We start from the raw sequence: 22,755 nt of genomic DNA on the forward strand, positions 1-22,755 counted from the left end.
AGACGCTGCGTCGACCCTTCTTAGTAAAGGATGATAACCGAGACTCGTCTGGCACTCGACCCACGTATAGACACATTAGTTCGGGAGGGATAGCGTTACACACTTGGGGACACTTCCACACCTCCCTTCGTCGTGTTCTCACTTTAGCGAGGAAATTCGCACGTAGCGAGCTTTAACTGCGGATTTCTAACGAGCCGCGACTGTTTACGGAGCGCGAAGGCGTAACGAAATAATCGTTGTTATGGGGATAGTGCGAGATTCGAACCGCTGAACGCGTGGTTATCCTTCGTGAGCGACCAATAATTTTCACTTGTGTAGATTGTGTAGGTAAAAGTGTGTGCACATAGTGGAAATGTACATAGTATGTGCAGATACGTGATGCATACGAGAGAATTTCGGTACATTTCTGTGATTATGCTGTTCGTGTTTTGAGGACCATTTCCGCGCATTTACCTATTGTTTCGACATAAATCAGATTTAACGCTGTTAATTTGCGTAACTGAAAGTGTCGCAGAGATGTTGACATTATTGTTCGATAAAGCTGTGCGCTAGAACTTAATACGGCCACATTGATATTCGAGTGCTCGGCAATAAGTTCTTTGATGTAGCTAGATTTTAATATAATTTGAATATATAGATTAGATATTAAAAAATATATATTTCTGATATTTACTCGCCCTCTTTACATTTATTAAGACAAGTATGACTAACAAAATAGTAATTAATGGTGTATTTTTAATAATAACATTGAATTAAAATATATAATAATTTTTTATCTTTGTTACTTTGTAGCGTATATAATACAAATTCTATTTTAGAAAACATTAACCTGATTGATATTGATGTTTTAGTCTTTCAAGTTTCAAGGTTTTTTTCCGCTATTTAAGAGCTAGTGTTTGCTTGGGACCCAACGAGTGGGCTAACGAATGGGTTCAAAGGTTTCGCGAAAATTCCAGTTCCGTAATTAATTTAAGAGCAAACGATGAAATTACTTTCCGTGGTGCTGCAGCCTGTAACGTTTTGAAACTCAATATCTCTGTTGAGCTTTGATGAAGCATCTTAAGAAATGTCTGTCAAACTCGTAACTACTCTAGTTTGTTACTCAAAGAAATAATTTTCAAAAAACTATCTTTTTTCTATTAACTATCTGTTAATGATTTTTAAATGTGACAAATTTATCAGAATCAAAACATTTCATTTTGAGAACTAATCTATTTCTATTCTAACAAATCTATTTCTTGTCTGCAAAAGGATACGTAAAATTTAATGGAGTATAATTGTTTTAATAAATATTTTTATTTTGCAAATAAAAAAATTGATAGAATTATGATATAATTATTAAACAGGAATATATATTTTACATATTAAGCTGTTATTTTATATATTTGAAATATGTTTCTAGGTCATTTAATATTTTTCAGAAAAAAGTTAATTAACACGAAAATTTTAAAATTCTGACTCTCATATATACCTCTGTATGCACATATTCGCGTATTAATATTTGTAAATAAAGAAAACGTTTATAATTATTGAGAATCTTCAGAACTAAAGAATATAATCATATGAATTCATTTCGACAATGTCTATCATTAACTCCGCGGTAACATGTTAATTAAAAAACAAAAAATAAAAATAATTGACTGCGGTGAATAAATACGTCGTAAAGTATATTTTGCATAGTTTCGATGGATCTCATCAGAACATTGTTTTCGAGTTAACACATAAGTATGCATTCACTCTGTCCATACATGAGTAGACGTTCTGTTTAATTTGTAAATTTGCATATCACGAAATAGCAATTGTCCCGAATTAAGTTGACAATTATATAGAGTCATAACCACTAGAAATATAACATTTAAATATTTCATTCTTGGAAATAAAAAAATAGAAAAAAATATATAAACTAAAATTTTTAATCTTTTGTTTGAATTATAACAGAATTATAACGACTTTATGAAGAAAATATTCAATCGTTTCTTTTATGATCCGCATATATATTTTTTTGTCAAAAACAAAAATAATTTCTTCCTTTTTGAGGGCAGTTTATTCATGAAGAATTGTTCGAGCTTGATAAAAAGAGCATATATGTTGTCGCATAAATAATTTATAATTTGACATATATATACGATCCGATAATGAAGAAATCCACAATACAGCCAATATCTTGCGCTTTCTCGTTCAAGTCGTATTTTGCACGCTTAAATTCGTTATTTCTCTTTGCTCTCTCTTGCAAGTTTTGTCTTCCATTTCTTTTCACATATTTTGTTTCCATCTCTTTTCACATATTTTGTTTCCATCTCTTTTCCTCGTATATCTCATCTCCTTTCCACAAAACATTTCATTTTTTAACCACTGTTTCGAGCTCACTTGCTCTCACACATACTCCTACGTAGTTATATGTATATATGTATATATATATCACACATATTATGCATATATATGTACTATTATAAAGATAGCTACAAAATTTGCCTTCGCAGTTTTATTTTTCGACCATTGTATTGTGTGCACCCTTTTTCTGTATCTACATGTACAATATGATTTTCTTGAAAATGATTAACAGTATATAGAAAATATAAAGCAAAGAAAAAGATTGAATGGCATAACAATTACTATATTTTTATAATCTCATTTTTTGAATGCAATAATGCATCGGAAAAGTGTAATTGCATTTTTTTAATGGAACCAATCAATCAAATTTATTCTTCTGAACAATTTACATATAAAAGTATAAAATTTTATATATAAAAAAATTCGTATACACAATTACATAGTTAGAAAATGTTAATTATAAATAATTATTAGACAATAATCACTTTATTCGCGGACACCTAATCGCGGATTAAGTCGCCATAAGTTTATCATTGTATAAATTTTAAAGAATACCTACTATAAGAAAATTATTAAATAGCTTTTTTCAAATATTTTTATCAAATAGTTTAATGGTGCGCATTTTGTAGCTATTCTAATATTTTAGTGACAGAAAAAATAGAAAATACTGTCGCGGAAGCGGATGACATTTATACGAATTGCAACCGTTTGCATTTCAGAGTTATAAATGTTTAAGTGTTTCCGACTTTCGGTGAATAAAAGCAAAAAACCATGCAGGTTTTTGCAGTTCGAGGAAGTTTCCGAGACGTGAAGAAAAGTCAGGTTCTATTAGTAATTTTTAATACAGTATTTTTTTCATTGTACTTGTCTTTTTATGTCAATTACAACGCCGAATTTATATGCCCGCAAAACTCTACACACAACATACATACATACGCGCATATAATATATATATTTTTTCATTTTCCACGATAAAATTGATTATACGAAAGTGCATTTCCGAATACAAATAAAATAAGTCATGCGCGTTTTCTCTCGTCTAAAGAGGAATTGATTTTTCTTCTTTAATTAGTTCTGAAGATCAGCTTCAAATTAGTAAATTAATCTCATAATCAAAGAAATTTTAATTTTACTTTGGTATATTTCACACTTCTCCTCTCTTGATAAACAAAAACAAGCATATCCACGAGATATACGAGGAGAGCGCGATTACAAGTCCTGGAAATCCGTTTTTATCCCGCGTCGCTACGTCGATTTTTCGTGGAATTATCGTTGTACAAGCGTAAGTCTCGTGAGCGCACTCGATTTATGAATGGAAAGGTCGTGTACGGGCGGAAATGGGATAGTAGCTACCATATAGTACAGTACAACATGTACGCAACTGATAAGTTTATGTTAGTTACGTGAAGCTCTCGAATGCGTCGCTAATGGAAAATTCAGCTATATTTATTTTTTGCGTATAATTATTTTTTGAAATTTAATTATCTTGGACTGTATTATAAGTTCCTTGTTTCTGAAAAACATATATTAAACTTACACATTGAAATGGGATATTGATTCGTGATCACGGAATTCGGAAGTACCATACAAAGTATCGTGTGTCTGTTTTCATTATATGGCGGAATTTGTTTTAATTAGTTCGGAAGTGCAAAGTATTGCACATCCGTCCTTATCATGCAGCATAATTAACAGTAATAAAACTATATTTCCATGAATGAGTGAATACTAATCAGAATGCATATAAGATATCCATAAGGATAAAACATATATTTTCTCGCATATTTATATGTGAATAATCGATAATAGGGGCAGAAAAACGTTACTGATGCATTCGAAAATTAAATTGCGATTAAAGAATATTTTCTAAATTTTACGTAATTGCGGATTCCTGCTGATTCTGCCAAATAGAATAGTTAGAGTTACTAGAATGGCCAGGGCTCTTAAAATTGTTAAAAATGTTAAAAATGTTATAGGAATATTAAAATAATAAAATTTAAAGCTATAACTTAATACCATAATATTAAATTTGTTTAATGTTAAAAAAGATTATAATTAAAAAAGTTATAAAATTAAAAAAATATATATATAATAATGTTAGACATATAATTTTATAATTACACGTCATTAATTTTTTTCAACATTTATATGATATGAATGTTTTCAATTAATTATATTAATTATAATATAAATTATACATTTTATTATAATTTATACATTATATGTTTTTGCATATATACATTTATGTTACATTTTGTACACATATATGACATATATATTATATGCGCATTATCATAAGAGTAATCTCGAAAGTTACACCTTCATTCAACTATAGTTCCATCCTTCAGCCACTATGTCATGTGTCCTATTTTTTTTCCATCCGTATAAGCTCGTACGCGTATACATCTACGTCATTCTGCGCACGTGTACAATATATACTATACGCACGTGTACAATATATACTATACGCACGTGTATACACTACTATAAAGATAGTCTCGGAAGCCTTCTCAGCTTCCAAGCAAGATCTTTCCCTTTTCCTCAAGGCTCTTTCTCGTTTTCTCACACGAACAAAAGAGGAACAAAACGGAAAAGGAGAGTGTGTATGTGTATGTGTTTCTCTGCGCTATTTTAGAGTCAACGCGGCACTCGGCGTCAGCAAGCCGACTATATGTGTGGAAGATTACCTTATTTGTTACGTCTTTCTAACAAACCACAAACATCCACTGAGAGTTGAAACGGCGGAAGAGTGGAAAGGATACTCAAGGGAGCCCCTCTGTCGACCGACTTGCAGGGAACAATGGCAGTAGCGTGAGAATTTCGTGAATTGGAGTGAATTCCATTTTGATAAAGTCATGTATCGTCGACAAGCTACTGCTATGCTAAATAATATTTAAAAATTTTTTTCGCGTAAATTGATACGTTAAGAAAAGAAATAAAAGAAATTTTGTAGTCTCTATTATATATTTATGCAGTCATTTTTTATCTAAAAAAATCACGTGTGCAAGAGATCTGTAAATTTTATTTATAAAACTATTTAAGATATGCAAAAGAGAAACATAATCACAAAGAATATAATTTTCGTTTTCTTTTCAAATATTATTTAGAAATTTTTATTTTAATTATACGCATATTTTGTTCAACTATTTTTATTTTTGTACATATACAAATATATTAAGAACTTGATAATTTGAAAATAACTAAAGATAGCATTCCGAGCGGCGTTTCGTCTCTTTAACGCTACTGCGATTTTCGAGAATAATACGCAAGGAAAAGGAGCACTCAAGATTGAAATTGTGGGTGGTTATAAGGAAAGGGATAAAAGTTCGTGCGGTCCACACCGATCCCCCTAGACGTGTCAAAGTGAATCTCTCGCAGCTTGTACGGGGATTTCCGGAACGATCGATCTGTCTCCGGAGATATATCCAGGAAATGAAATTTCTGGTGTGGAATGCTAGGACGACTTTGCAAGGACCAGTGCATATCACGAAAGGAATATGCTTATCGCGAACGGTCAGCTTCTAAGCCTATCACGTAGTCGACATCTCTTTTCGTCAGCGTGCGGATAGAAAAGATCGCATAGAGATGACAAAGATAAAAGGATTATTGATACATTACACATTAAATATTATAGATTATTAAAAAAGCGATCCACGATACGTTAATTCTAATTTTGTTTATCACGGTGACGCGTTCTGAGCAATGTAGAAAGTAAAAGGACTCTTTAATAAAGATCTAAATTCCAGAAATTCGTGATATTTATTGAAGAGTCTCATTCATCAATTTTAAATCAGACAAGTATAGTTAGAGAGTGTACATCCTGGGACATAATTTAACTGGGTGGTTCCTGACACGCATTAACGATATCAAAGTTTCCATTATTTACGGATCTATCCGACACGCCCCTGTGTGCTTTGTTATCAATTTGTCGTCTTTAGACAACGTAAATTTTCGAAAAAATAGCGAAATGAATATTCGATCTACGCGAGATATATTCTATTCTCTACGTTCATATTTTATACTTTAAATCTAATCGTTTTTTTTATGTATTTTTTTATATGTATATTTATGATTGCATATTGATTTCTCTCTCGCATATGAGATACGACATTATTCTTATATCATTTATTTATTTATGTCGACATCAGGATATTCGGTATATACATTTGACACAAATTTGTTATTTTATTGCAACGTTAAAAGCTCACGTGTGAAAACTAATCGTATATTTCGTGCAGAGATGTATCATCATGACAACTACAATAAAATATCATTTCGCGGTATACGCACTACTGTAATTTAGTATTACATAATATTATAATGTATACGCTAATAAACCACAGTTTCATTTTAGCAAATAGTAATATCATTCCCTGTATGTATATTACTATATATTTTGAAAACGTATCTATTATTAATAACTACATGTATTGTCCAAGAATTTGATAGACGTTTCTAGGACATATACCTTTATTAGAGTTTCTCTAATTACGTCACGTATAATCCGCTAATATTATATTATAATATTTAAATATACTAAATATACTAAATATAAATTATATAATTTGGAAGATCAAAATGAAATATTTCAGATATATTTTTTTGTCATTTTCCATATACGAGATAATCTTAAAATGTCTAGAAGATGTCATTGTGATGCAAAAAATCACAAATTGAAATCAGAGTCGCGTGTAAGTCACGTCCTCGGGGGCGCGATGATGCGTATTGTAATTAAACTGGGCGTGCGAGAGACGGTAACCTTTTAAAGTGCCGTCGCGGGACAAAAGAATACATATTTCTCTGTCATTAATCCGACGTTGTACGTAACGTGTCGACGGGGGAGCGACTTCATCGTCCCTCGGCGAACGGGCTCTCATGTTTGAAAAAGATCGTGCGGTAATCTTGCGCGACGTTTAATCACGTTAATGGACAAAAAGCGTTATCGCCGGCATGCAAAGCAGCTCGCCGTCTGAAACCCGACTTCCGGTTTATCAGGGACTGTCACGCGACCAAATGTACAACGGATACCGAGGCGACGTGTGTCGCGTGACTGCTACAAGGTGCACTTACCTCATTATGTGAGGCCCGCGATGTGATCCCGCACGCATTACATTAATGAAACTTGAATTAAGCTGATTGCGTTCCTTCCACCGACCAAGCCGTTCCGCTTCGTCAATGAGTACTGCGGATTGTGTTATCACCGACACGCCGCCGCCGTGTTAATTATGCTGGTTTTATCTCGTGGATCGCGCCGACATATCCCGCTGATATTTCGCCGCCTGCCGTATAAATTGATCTTCTTCATCGTGTAACAATTATATACTGCATGCGCGTAATAAACTGTGGTTCTTCAGCTCGCGTTACGTGGATGTATAATTGTAGAGTAAAATATATTAGTATGAAATGCAATATATTTTTCATATTAAAAGGACCGTTTTTAATTTAAACGATATGCTAATGTCACTTACAAATATAGTGATATTTCTATATATCGAGTTTAAAAAAGATCTCTTATTCTAAATTTAGTATAATTTATTATATAATTTTAAAAGTATGTCAATTATCAAAATATATTAAAATTTATGTTCTAAGAGGAAATCTTCATAAAAAAGCTTGTAGCCAGTGTTGTCCAATTCTACGTATAAAAATTATCAAGGAAGAAAATTGTTAGGGGAAGAGAGATTGTGTTAAAGGTAATTATTCATTGTAATACAAGGCGATGTATACGTGTTGGAATTGTAATGAGATTTGGCAAATTCGTTGAATGAGCCAGTAATCGCTGTGCTCATCATTGAGCACACTGTGAGATGGTTTTCACTCTATGCATTGATCCAAATTTGCTCTGCGGGTACTTCATGATGTTCAAAGAAATAACATTCTCTTTGAACATATATTACTGATTACAATAAAGCAATACGGCATTTGTCAAATAAAAATTTAATAAATAAAATGCTCTATCAAATTTTAAATGTACAAAACATCCATTTAATTATCTAATGGACATATACATATATATATATATATATATATATATATATATATATAAATTCATTATCTGAGTAATTTAATCAGTATAATTGATTGATTTATTTATAAGTAATAAGACTCTAGAAAAATTGTTGATGCTTGTAATATCGTGATTTTCATCTTCTGGCAGTTACTCATTCATTATTTAGTAATACTCGCGTATAAGAGAAAATAGCAGCTCTTCGTCATGCGTTAGCAAATTTGAAGATAGTCGCAAGTATTTTACTATACCTGCGGGAACCGTTAGGTCCTCGCGGTCTCGAGGAAGCTCGACTTCTCGAAGTGCTTTCGAGAAAATCTTCGAAGCAAATCACCCACATTACCGTAGACAAGTTTCAACTTCGTCTTTTCCCGTCCCCCGGTATAACGCCCTAATGTCCATTATTAAGTTAACCGATCCGCGTTATTGTTCGCCCCTCGACTCCACCTAATACCCACTTATCCAGCTCGAAGGGACGAGCGTCCTTTCTTGGAGGTGCCAGCGCTTTCAGGAACTATGCGGCAGAGCCTGGGAGAGCTTACCGGACCGAGAGAATAGAAACTGGGACACACAGGTGATCCCTGGTGGTTTCCCTTGATTTTCGAAGCGAACACGCGCGCGGCTCACACGAGAGGCGTACAAATTACGAAATTACCGCTGTATCAGCCGAACTACTACTGTGAGATACTTGGCAGCGAATTACCGTGCTGCAGCTATCCGCAACAGTGTGTAATAAAGTGATAAACCGAATTTTATACTGATTACACTGATATAGTATATATTTCGATCTGGATGTCATATGGTTAAAAAGCCGCAGACAAGAAATGAAGAACGTAGCCGTAATGTGGTCATTTCTCTCTTATATTAATTTTTTTATTGACAGATTAAAGAAGTGTTTTACATATTTTTAGTATTATATCAGAAAATAAAATAATAGTAAAACAATACTTTCTATTTTTTTGTTAATATTGTGTGAAATTAAGATCTACTTATAAAACAAATTAATATCAAAAACTAAAAGTTTTTAGTGAATATAATTTCAGTTATATAAAAATAAAGTAGTAATCAATCGTAATATATGTAAGATATGAAAGTGGATAATGCTATTAAAAGATAATAAAAATTGATCGAAAAGATTTTGGTTACAATTTTATACATTTATGATCTTTACGAATATAATCACGGATACATCACATCAGCCAATAAATTTATATCGGTGAGAATTCGATATAAAATAAAATACAAATGCCAAATAAATTATAATACGTTAAAAGGACGGCGGAGAAAGAAAAAGGAAATGAAGAGAAAGGAAAGAGATGAATGATCTGTAATGTCCGAGATCGAATTTTTCGTCAAAATGTATCGTCACGTCTCTGAACGTTCGTTTACTTGAATAACTCGCTTAGTAATTTACACAACTATAAATTCTAACGATCACTCTATATTCAGACGATTCTGAATTATCAAAAAGATTCTGGGATAAGGGTCCTGGAAATTGCTTTTATTAGTCTGTGTACGATATTTTGATTACTTTGCAATCTCTGTTTTTCTTATCTATATATAAATGTGTTGCAGGCTCTGATGATAAAATAACATCAAACACATTTGTTTGTCTGGCTCGAAAAGTGTATTCTAAATACTTATATTATCCACAATAAAGCGAGTATAGAACGATTTTTATCAATCAATCTTTTTGTATAATTAATCTTCTCACACAAAACAATTTAGCTTTTTTTTTAAAATACCATACCTTTGTAGATCGATGTTATATAAAAAGCGTATAGTTTTATTGTCACAAGATTAAATTTACAGAAAATTCGCAACAAATATATCCTAGACCAACAATAAACGTTTATTAATTATTTATTCGTGTAGTTTTTTCCGGAAAAACTAGCGAATGAATAATTATTAATAATATCGTATAACTTGGTTAAAAAATGGATTTTTCAAGCCACACATTTAAACTATAAAATCAAACGAGATAGTTGAAGCATTTCGCGGATAAACTACCCGTCTACGTGTAAACGACGAATGGAAGCGATTTTACTACATGTCTAGTTCGCGGTCACGTACAAAGTGACAATTTAGATACTCGCCGCGTAGACTATTGTTGTTTAAGGTACTCGGCATTGGGCGTGTATAAAGGAAACGTGATGTTGCATCGAAGAGATAGCTCGCTTGGCCTTTCCGAGCATAGCGCACCACCGAGGTATATATACAGCCCGAAGAACCCCCACGGGCCGTGTAGAAACCCGCGTGGAATGCTACGGGAAGCACACAAACGGCGGTCGAGATCCGCGACGATCGATCGACACTGATACGATTTGCGATAGTCTGTGAAACGCGGGCGATACGACGTGACCCTCCCTTGAACGTCGCGCGCGACAAATTGGGAAGAAGAGGCTTACCACGTTTTCGTCGTCGTCGTCATCGAGACATAATGGAATTAATTACTCGTCACGCGTTTCCAATCGCGCTAGTCGTGTGAGCCGTAATCGGCGTCTGTTTCTCCTTAGTTAGGAACCTCTTTGCGTCGACAGGCGCAGATATCGCGTGCCTGTATATGGTTTTCCCCGCTCATCGAGAATTGCTTTATCGACTACTTATGTCGGGATCGCTCCTAGGGAAAGCGGGGAGCCCGTAAAAACCCGGTGTAATAAATATAACCGTAAAACTTGCACTGTAAAATCCAGCTCGGTATACATATATACATGTAACCCCATCGTACGTGTACATGTACCGCGTATATAATCCGACGACACTTTCATATACGAGTTTAGCTATTGGCATATATGATGAGAAGATATTACGGAATTGCAAAGAACCTAGCGTGGTCGTCTCTACATGCGCGTGTATCGGAATAGCCTTTAAAGTATCTCTCGCACTGTTTCGATTCTGTATTATGGTAGATTTGCGGTGGTGCGAATAAATAAACAATCGTTGAATCTACCTGCAGTGTGTCGTAACTACATTGTACCCAGTACAATAGCGATTGTTGGTATTTGTCATATAACGTTAGTTGATTAAATGTCGCAATAATGAATTGCAAGAGTCGGTGATCGAGATATTGTTATACAAAAGACATTTAAAGAAAATTATTGTTTATGATTCAAACCTAATGATATTCTGGATCTTTTGTTAAACAAATATTTAAAATAAATTATTTAAAATTTAAAATAATATATACATATATATGATTTTGTATGATTTAAACTTTAAACTTTCATTAATTGGAGAAATAATTTGAGAAGATTAAAATATTGTCTTAATAAATTAATTCAATATATTTTTATCTGTCGATATACAATTTTATATACAAATCGATGATCAATTATTGCGTTTACTTATAAAATAGCAATCAGCCGCATAAAATGCTGCAAAAATTATCGAAATGCGACAATAGGATTTCATGGAAAACTCGTGTGTGTTTTATTTTAGTCGTTATGAATGAATGATTGTTGGGTATTTGTTGTTTGGACAGATTGATGGAATACCCATCAGTGGCATGTGATACAATAAAACATGACTAACGTGGTTAACATGACTCGATGTGAACTTGACATATAGACCGCCATTCGATCAAATAACTATCACACTATTATATGTGCAGTTATTCACAGAAATAACTTAAAAGTTTACTGATCACACATACAATTTTTCTACAAGTGATAGTGATTTTACAAGAGATTTCGATATTTATTAGACAAAATACATAAGAAAGAAAAGGGGAAGATTTTTTTATAATTATTATTATTAAAAAGACTTTTAAATAGCCTCTGCTTTTTTATATATATTACAAGGAAGATATTTTATTAAACGAGTTAGTGGACGTGCACACGCATGTAAGTTGAATTTTCATGCCACTGTGGATATTACAGAAATTCCGTTCTACGATCGTTTCGAAGGATCTAGAATCCCATAAAAGCGGAGTCCATGGAAAAGACTGTAAAACTCTTCGTGTGCGTGGAACCGCTTATCGTTGAAAATTTCTTTCTCCTTTAGCTTTTTTACTGTTCCAATACCCAGTTATCCATTATCCAATCATTTCATTTTAAATTATTTTAAACGCGTTTGCAAGTCGGGCGAGCGAAGATGTTGCCGTTTGATCATGAGAACATCGTCATTCACATCATCATGCATTTACCGTCATTCGCGATTATCCGCCGACTATTAAATGCTCATTTGCAAATACGGAATAGCGCGGCTTTTGTCAAAGTGTTTTATGCTCATTATTATATTTCTATTATTCGATAATGTCTCGTCGAGAGAAATCGTCTCTTCAAAAGAATCTTGTTTTAATTAAGCTAATTGCATAGTATCGTTATAACGCAAATTATTCAAATTGTCCTGTAAGCTGTTGCATTTACATTATTTTAATGATACCATTTTAATGAACTATGCTGATTTATATAATTATTTCATTTGTGAGATGAATAAAATTGCATAATCCTCTGACAGTGCATTATATTTTTACTGTGTGTGTGTATGTGTGTTTATGCGTATGTTTGTGTGTGTGTGTGTGTGTGTGAGAGAGAAAGAGAGAGAGAGAGAGAGAGAGAAGAAAAGAGAGAATTTAACAATCAACCACTTTGAATTTAAGCCTAACTACAGATTAACATGTATTAAGATATGAATATTGAGCACACAACGATTCGCAATCATCCTTATTCATTTAAAAGTTTGAAAACATTCATTTTGATTAAACCATTCGCGAGCTTCACAGCTGTATGTGTACTCGCCTACTTTCCACTTTTTACTTCAACTCGATTTTCGATGAGGTCGCATCATTAGCTAAGAAGTTTCCATCTATATTTTACTTTGCAAAGATCGTCCATAGCGCAACTTTTTGAAGAACCTTTCATAGTTGGGGGGGAGAGAGGCCGATCGGGACTTATGGTGATATCGACGAGTGTCATTCAAACTTGATAAGGTCAAGAAGATATTTTTTGCCAGTGCTTTTCGAGTAAACAACCGACTCTCATGTTCGTCATATTGAGTCATCGGGATTATAGCTTTTCTAATCGATTCGGGTCATTTGTTCATTCTTATATATAAACCAAGTCTTTAAGATAATACGCAATCGATCTTTATTTTCGATCCCCTATTTCCGAAAATATTTCCGAACCGCCGCTTTGATTCCGTGCAAATGAGCATGCACATTCCTTGCTCTGCCATCGTCTCTCCGATTTGACTCGATGACACGAGGGGATTAAGCGGTCCTTAATCGAGTCTTCGGCGAGTAACGCTCGAGCAACGCCAAACTTTAAATCGATATCACGGATTTTCGTTTACGAACAATACATCTCACTTGCACAGTGCACACAGCGGCAGATCCTCTCCCTCGTCCTCTCTTTCCTTCCGTCGTTACCCACCTGCCTACCCTACCCATTGCGAGATGTACTAGAGGGTGCAAATGGTACATCCATTACTCCCCGCAGTCTAATGGCTGGAATTTATTAGGCGATAAGTTACTTCGACCACCTACCTTACTTGCTGAGTTCCGAGACTCTATTCGAGCGGAAGCCGAGAGGGACACATTTTGAGGCTTCTTCTCCCCTTTCCTTCCTCCCTCTTCCCCTTTCGATTCCTCTCTCGCGAGTCCTCCTGACGTTGTTCTCTCCAATTTTCCTCTTCCGTGGCGTGCGCTCTTCTCGTTCTCGGTGGACGCGGCTTACCGCGACGGCGACCACCGTGATTCTCGACACCTCGGGCTTCACCCCTTTAACTCTAGGCCTATAACCAAGATTCATTGCGTTAGAGTAAAACCGAGGGCTTAATAACAGAAGTTGGCGTTCCGGTGGACGAAGGTTTTATGCATAGCAACAAATTACAATGACAGGAGGGAACGATCCTGCGTTTTATTTTTAAACGCGTTGTCAAGAGGCAGAGACTCAAGAATGATATTTATGGTGGTGTGACGGAAATGAACTTTAACGAGAAAATAGAAAAGCAAAGAGAGAGAGAGATTGACTAGAATTAATTGAAATACACGTATATACATTACAAATTTGGAATGATGACGAGAAATTTATATTCGATAGCAATCAATACGACAATAAATATAAGCGCAGTCATGCATACTAAATATGTAATATTACTACTTAATGTATATTGTGAGTGAAAAATCGTGTAATGTTAAAGCTGATAAGAACAGATTTGAGCATAGAGATAAGAAATACGTTTTTAAAGTGTATCAGCACATGCTACGCTTACAGAATGAGTGTAATTCCCGAAATACTGGAGATTGGGAAAATAGTAGATACTTTAATTAGTCTCTCTTAACAGTTTCTTAACAGTCCTTTTGCATCTATCCATATAATTTGGAATGCAAGACCTTTGAAATAACAATTCTTAGAAATAACTTTTATACCAAAGTATTCTGTAGACTTTTTTCTCATTGCGCAAAATTTTTGGAAATTGTTCTTTTTTTAACATACATTTAAATAGATACTTGAAATTTTTTGAAATTTGCGTAGCAACATTTAATTTTAATCTTTAGATTTCTATCGTCTTTTTCTAATGCAAATCTTCATTGATAAGTCGTAAAAACTGTACTATTTGTCTTTAATATTTATCGTTAAAAAATTGATATAATTATATTTTTCGCATGTTAAGATAAAACGAATTCAGCGTACTGTATTTTTTAAATAAACTGACTTGTGGAAATAAAAACACGTGTGTGATGAATATATGAATAATAAATATAAAAATTCCATTTTGGAGTATTTTATATTTTTTTTGCCAATAATCTAAAAAATGTGCATTTTTTAAAGGTAGCAAGTTTTGAAAATAGGAAACAAAATTATGGATAAAATTTTAAACATTCACAAACGTCAATTTTTTACATATCATGTTTACTTATATACGTGTAGTTGTAAACAATCGAAGACAGTCATATAAAGTAAACATAAAATTGTGTAAAAATTATTGCTTTAACGTAAGTTTTTAATTTCAGTATAAAAGTACAAGAGAGCTTCTTCTTTGTGAAACATTGCACCAATTCGTCGAACGAGTTTTCGCACAAGATAGAACTATATCGTGGGAACAACGTATGCATAAAACGATAAGATAGATCTCGCGGTAATTCTATTTCGTCGTAATTTCATGTCTGACCTAAGGGTTTTACTTTGATCGACGGAGAAGTATTATACGCCATAGATCCGGAAATTCTTTCCAGAAATCCTTTCCGGTCGCAGTGTAATTTCGTCTCTGGAATCTAGAGAGTTTCGATTTGTCATTTCGCGCGACCCATGGTCCATTTGTCAGTCGAGGATACGAGCGGCGACGAGCAGTTGCGGGCGGCTGTTTTATTTAGCGTGATAACAATACGCGAACCTCCCCTCTTGTCGATCTGCGGGGGTATGCATTAGGGAGGGTCCGATTCTGTCGATGTACATAATTTCTGGACAGCCACGCAAAATCGATAAGCTTTCAATTTCGCAACTTTCCGACAGATTTACAGTCTGACCTCGAGATTGCACGTTTTGGGACCAATAACTGATCCCTTGTCCCTTCCTCCCTCCCTCTCTCTCTCTTCACTCTTCTCGATTTCATGGCTGATCGCGATGTAATTTCATTCGATGGAACGACTTTCGGGTATAACCTCGTGGAAATATGTAAATGTATGTGCAAATGCACGAAGTAGATAGATGTAATGAATGAATTATGTAGCCACTTTGCAAGAATTTGAAAGTATTTCAAGTAAATAATGATCTTTGATGTAATTAGAATTAATATTCTAATGATTTTTTTTTTTTTGAAAATGAATCTTGTACAAAATGCACTTATTTGACAGAAACATTTTCTGTCATCAAGTTATTGAAAGAAAAAGAAACATCATTACTAAATAACATTTTTATTATAATTTCAACATTTATGATGATTTTGAGTTTATTGCATTAATTATATATTGGAAGAAAATATGATTTTATAGGCGTATATAATATATAAAATTGAAAAGGATGAACTCTTATATTTGTTATATACATTTCTGTATTGTGTTCAATACATATATCGCGAGCTTAAAGAGATAAATGTGAATACATAAATAGAATCCTCTTTGAGCTCTCTTTCGTTCCAGTCATGTTATACACCTGTGTATATACGTATGTTTATACATATCTATCTAAACTCCGGTAAGCCGATTGTGCAATATCATGTGTTAGATCGTTAACTTCCATGTTGCAACACGTGCAGCGCCTATCGTAAACGTAAAGCATCGCTTTAGCGCTTCGCGGTGGTTAAAGCGCGACCCGGCCGCGGCTTAATGACGTGACCGGATGTTAATTATACGATATTCCGCGAATCCCTATGCTGACCACTGGAAACATGGCCTCGATCATTGGACGATGCGGCTGCAATACCGAGCGAAGGCACGGCTCGTTCGGGTTTGCTGTACCTCAATTTAAACGATTCCGATATTTTTGCCTGTTCCTCTGACCTATTCATCGATAAATGCGTGTTGCACTGCGGTGCACCAGAATAACCGAAAAGATCCTACAGGTTCGCGAAAAAAATTTAATGGCAGGATAGTCGCCGATCTGCATGCATTCATGAGCATGTGTTTATGCACAATTATTTATGGCAGAGAAGGATTTATTTTCTCGTTATTTATATCATTTAATAGGTTTAGTATTTATCAACTCAGATAGCGTAATTCATTCATTACGATAATATGTAGGATAAATGTATTTTACTATGCGCAACATATCCCATTATTTGCGATTGTTATAAGATCGTAATTGATTGCTATTAATTTACAAGCAATTCTAAATAAATTGGAATTTTTCAAGTTTATAAAGCACATATTTTGTGCAACATAATATACACTTTTTCGCCGAGTTTCAGCAGTTTGAAAATAGCATAATTTTGAGCGTATGAAAAATGTTCCCTATTTTTTTTTAGTATAGTGTAGTTTAAAAGAAAAATGTATTATTATCATTTAAATGAAAATTTTACGCAAATTTGCATAAAATATTTTTCAGACAAAGTATGAAAACTTGGCGTGTGCCCAGATCGCACGCACTGAAACGCACTTCTGTCTCAAACTTGTATTATTTTATAACACAAATGCATTAATATTTCTTCTCTCCCGTGCTGTTACAAACAAACGAAACGTTATAAACGTTTCGAAACAAATGAAATTTTACGCCAGCGGTGATAAAGCCGTACGATGGAACTTTACCGGCGAGTTTTGAGTTAACGATCGGCGAGAGGGAAAGGGGAAAGTCGCGTTGTAAAATCTGATGACTGGAAAATTTTGCTGTTTCGCGAATAATTTTTCCTTTGACATTTTTTTGGTGGCACGCTAGTTATTTTTAATGAGACGCCCTACATCTTCCTCGCTGGCACGCATACCAGACGAGAGGGCGCACGTCCGTTTGGCCGCGCTTCAGTGTTGTTTCTTCAAACAACGTCATTTACCGACGTAAGTGACGGCCTGACAAATTTTTCAGCTAAATCCGCGCGCATAATGGCGATGCAAAGTGCCTGCGACAAAGATGATCGCGCGTTCGCGCGTCATCGGCCAAACTTTTGACGTTTAAACTTTCGTAATGAAGTCTCCTGGTCTTTACACAATCGCGCTCGCAATAATATATATTTGCAAAAATTTACTATTACTATTAATCAGGAATATCTTTACACGATAACATTTATCAGCATTACGTCAATCAATATAAAACGAATCGATTGAAGGGATCGTGCTTATGATTATTCCTCGGTTGACTCTTCGCTCCCATCCTTACACGCGATGAAGAGATCGTAAAGTCGACGCTCTAGACTCCGGGAAGTTGAGCGCATGTGATAGATGGGTCTCTCAATTATTAAAATAAAGTCCCCGTTCCACTTTCCAGCAGCGAGGGTGATATGGAGAGAGGATAGGGGGAAGGGAGGGATTCGTAGCGAGAATGAAGCTAGGAATTCGCGTCGATCTAATTCATACACGCTTGGCGTGCAATCGGGACACCTGGAACCATTGGAACGCTTCGGCGTCTGCGGATATGTTTGCCGTCTCTCGCAAACGGCGTTCCATGATCGACGCGTTTGAACGTGGTTTTAATTACGCGAAAAGTAAATGAAAGCAAATGGAAAATGTTGCAATAAAAATACACCGTAGAGTTAGCTTGCGGGAATAAATGGATGCAAAACGCTATGGACAATTTTCGAAACAAAATCGTTGCGAACGTTGGTGTTATGTGAGTCAAAGTGCGTTAAAATTGAAACATTTTATTTTTGATTATTCTCACATCAAGATAGTAGTGTAAATATTGTTTTTATTTCTTTTTGTATTAGAGTAATATTTTATGCGTTTTTAAATTATTCAATTTAGACTATAGAGTATTTTTAAACGTGATATGAAATAATTTAATATTATTCATTTAATTATTTTTAAAATTATTTGAAATCATAACTGAAATATACTATTTCTTTTTTATTATCCCACTTTGTTTGCAAATCATGTAATGATTATCTCGACATTAATATATCTTCCAGAACTTTCTTGAACTTAGTAGAAGTTCCTAATAATCATCCAGTATAAACAACTGATCAGTAAAGAACATTGCGTTTTCTAGCATTAAAGCGATGAGATCTCACCGCGCATTGTTTGTAAGTACTATTCTGATGAATTATACCGGCATGATGCATTACTTGCGGAAAGATTATAATTCTTCATCTCGCCTCATTCGTCATCTTGCTTTCTCCTCGCGTGCATTATGTACGGCACGTCTTAGGATTATGTAAGTCTGGTTATGCGCGCACATATGTCAGGTACGGTTCAAATGTCGTGTATCTTTGTAGCTTGTAACTTGGCATAGACAGCATTGCAATACGACCTAAATTTTATGCAAATATAATATCAAAAATACATCGAGATATTTCTGATTATAGCAAGAAGATTAAACAATTTGCGTCTTTAAATTAAATTTGTCATGTCTGTTTAAACATACATACAGTGTTTGAAACAAAATTATACAGAATGTTACGCAATTTTTTTATCATACTCTTCAGCAATGAGTTTAATAGAAATAAGTTTGATATGTAATATGCCGTATTTTATGTTTTCACAAATTTTAAACTATGTAGGGTATTTATCACTTGTTCTCGATAGAGAAGAAATTCAAGAGTTTTTTAAATTCTTAATTTTCCAAAATTCGAGAATTTCGATACTGGAAAAAGACTAAAACGTGGCGCACCAAAGTTTGCCGACGGCACGCATTCTCGTCTCCGAGAGCAGAGAGCACCCGAGCCAATGATTACATTCCTCGAAGCGTCGACCCGATGTTCCGGCGACGGCACCGAAATAATAATATCGCTCGATTGCCCCGCCGGATGAATTAGATCGGTCGTGCGGACTGATGCGGGGAGAACCACTGGGTTTCCGTGTAGCTGCTTGAATGCACAAATGATTGGTGGGATCGCAGTACCAAGTAGGCGCCTGGCGTCTTTACCCTTGGTTGGTCGGTTCGTTGCTCTTACAATTGCCCGGTGAGCCCTCTGAGTCTTCTAAGCCAGGAGAGTGAGCTTTTCTCTCGCCAAGAGTGGTACGGCCACCTGCTATGTGCATTTACTGCTTGCACTGTTATTCCTCTCGAAGAGTGATTTTTCCAAGACTCCAAATTCGCGCGGATGCTACGTGGTCACGGCTTTCTTAATCTGCTTTAGTTAATTTCGTGCGATACGAAGAATAAAAATATTAAATAAATTTATTTATATCGTAAATAATATGCATGTTAAAATAAAATAGCTATTGTAAAAGGATTTAGATCGTGGAGAATGATTGGGGATCATTTTAATGTCAATTTACATAATATGTTTAATTTAATTTCTTTTGGATAAATATTTAGTATATGCGCTTCGTACAGTTGCTAAATGTAAAGTGAAAAGACGGCTAGATTTGTGTGAAATTACATATTTTTCTTTATTTTACAACTATGTATTTTGGAGGGTTGTGTAGCACTCAAAAATTCTAGCATTTCCAATATTACAGAGTGTCATCTCTTTGCGCTTATATTTTGTACTCTGCATGGCTCAACGAATTTGCTTCAACTTTCTTCTTCTTGAGAGCACGTAATTTACACTAGGTAAACTCCAATTAAAATTGATTACGATTCAATACTCTCTCTTTGACAGAAAGAAGACTCTCTTTAAAATTCGAATACCTATTCTAGATTTTGATATTCAACTGTCATAAGTATGTATCACCTATACATTTATTATACATTTTAATTCGCACCTTAATCTTTCTGCTTACATGTAAATTTATTAATTAGGACACTTATTTGAGATACTCACTTAATTTGCTCATTTTTTTCATTGTGAATTATATTTATATTATGAAAATTGTATTAATTTTTTGTGGAATTTGCATGTTTTATTTAAAAATAAATCTTTCAATTATATAATATATGATTCTTCATATATTATAACATACACACATTCTTAGTTTCTTATAAGTATTATTTTTTATGGAATTAATTTGTGTGCTCAATAATTGTAATTTATGTATCACATAGCATAAAGCGGACAGTATCATCAAGTATGAAATCTAATACCATATATGTTTAAATATGTTTATATTCCCATAATATGTATTATAAATTTTTATGTAATAATAAATTAAAAAATTAGCTAAATCGTCATTGCAGGTTTCTGTTAAGTAGAGAAACCATAGCATAAAGAGGACAGGATCACAAAGTATAAAATCTGGGGGGTATCAAATATGTTTAAATATTTATATTCTCGTAATATGTTTTTATGTAGTATTTTAATATCTTTTTATATATTTTTATGTGTAATGATAAGTAAAAAATAAGATAAACCGTCATTGTAGGGTCCTATTAAGTAGAGAAACCATAGCATAAAGCGGACAGTATCATCAAGTATGAAATCTAATACAATATATGTTTATGTGATACATAAATATATATGGTATTAGATTGACATATATATATCACACACATATAATAAATATTATTTCCATAATATATAAATTAATCATTATACATATTAATAATATCCGATTATAAATTGTTGGATATTGAATAGATTTTATAATTTGGAGATTGATCTTACAAATTAATAATTATAACAATTTCGAATTATTACGCGAACATTTCAGTAATAATACTAAATTGTAAGATGTATGCTACAAATTTTAATTTATTTTATAATACAAATACTAAATTGTAAGATGTATGATACAATACTAAATTTTAATTTATTCTATAATACACAAACGACAAAAATTATTTAACGACAAATAAGTATGTCCAACTAATATCTGCGTATTGATATATGTATACATATATGTAATGCATCATGGCTTACTCGAAGTAGTAAAGTTAATCTAGATAAAAAAAAAATAAAAAATTAACACGTATTATTGTTCACACTATATCAATTACATATATTTGTCGACATAATTTTTTAAATCTTGAATGCTCCCCAAACTAAATGTAATATGGAAGTAGTACATATAGGCGTGTAATCTTTATTGAGCTCAATATTCTCGTATAATTCGATGCAGAGTTTTTTTGACTGAAATTTTCCAAAGCTACTCTGGTTGATGTAAAACGCAATGAAGGCTGTCTGAAAATTGTGTTTTACCTAACAATTTGTATTCTCCTTAGTTGTACCGACCGATATTCATGAGTGCGGCACAAGGTTTAGTGCGAAGTGCACTTAAATTCTTAAACCGTATTGTCGAAGACGAGATATAAGTAAGGTATGTACGTAAATGCTGCAGTCTCGAACTCGGCGTGTCTTTCGTCTCGCTTTCGGCACTTTTCTCCCCCATTTTCTCAGAGAATTACGTTTCGTACACAGCGTTCTTCACTCCTCTAAGACAGTATAACGAAGTCGCTTTCAGGTGGGGAAGAAACATCTCGTTCTCGAGAAAAGGGAAACGTGCCACAGTATCGGAAGACGAGAACGAAGGAAACACACACACACACACACACATACACATACACACACAGCGGAAATAATAGCGATGAAGCACGATGCATTTAGTTGCAATTAGTTTGGGCAAACAAACCCCAATGAAAAAGCTTCCCTGCATGTAATGTCTTCATATTTTGAAGCGTTTCGTGACCGATCGCTAAATAGTATGACTTGATGACACGATGCATCTCGCAAGACATGGAACACATTATTCTCAGAACTTGTTTCAACATCAGTTTTACATCAGCTCCGTGAAGCATGATTTAAAGATTTCAGCTGTTTTGTTACATTTAAAATATTATAGAAAGTTTCTTTAGATATCATCTTGGAGAACACAAAGTATAATGAGTACTCTTATAATTGCCAATTAATTAGCCAATCTGTATAATTTTATGACATTTAATCAATTCAATTTATGAAAATCCAAAGAAAAAAATTAATTTAAGACATTACATTTAAGAACAACATTTTTACTA

General features: G+C 33.9%; 1 long non-coding RNA gene across 1 annotated transcript in view; it reads right to left on the minus strand.

Moving 5' to 3' along the window:
- Positions 1-22,755, minus strand: part of LOC145934517 (uncharacterized) — a 132,309-nt gene that overhangs the window by 26,330 nt on the left and 83,224 nt on the right. The window contains exon 4 of the long non-coding RNA XR_014425049.1: positions 13,821-14,068. This is a non-coding gene — a long non-coding RNA (uncharacterized LOC145934517). The remainder of the gene's footprint in view (positions 1-13,820; positions 14,069-22,755) is intronic.

This window comes from Prenolepis imparis, unplaced genomic scaffold, assembly GCF_030444845.1.
Source record: "Prenolepis imparis isolate NDT839.2.m4 unplaced genomic scaffold, iyPreImpa1.0 SCAF_3, whole genome shotgun sequence".
NCBI classification, from domain to species: domain Eukaryota; kingdom Metazoa; phylum Arthropoda; class Insecta; order Hymenoptera; family Formicidae; genus Prenolepis; species Prenolepis imparis.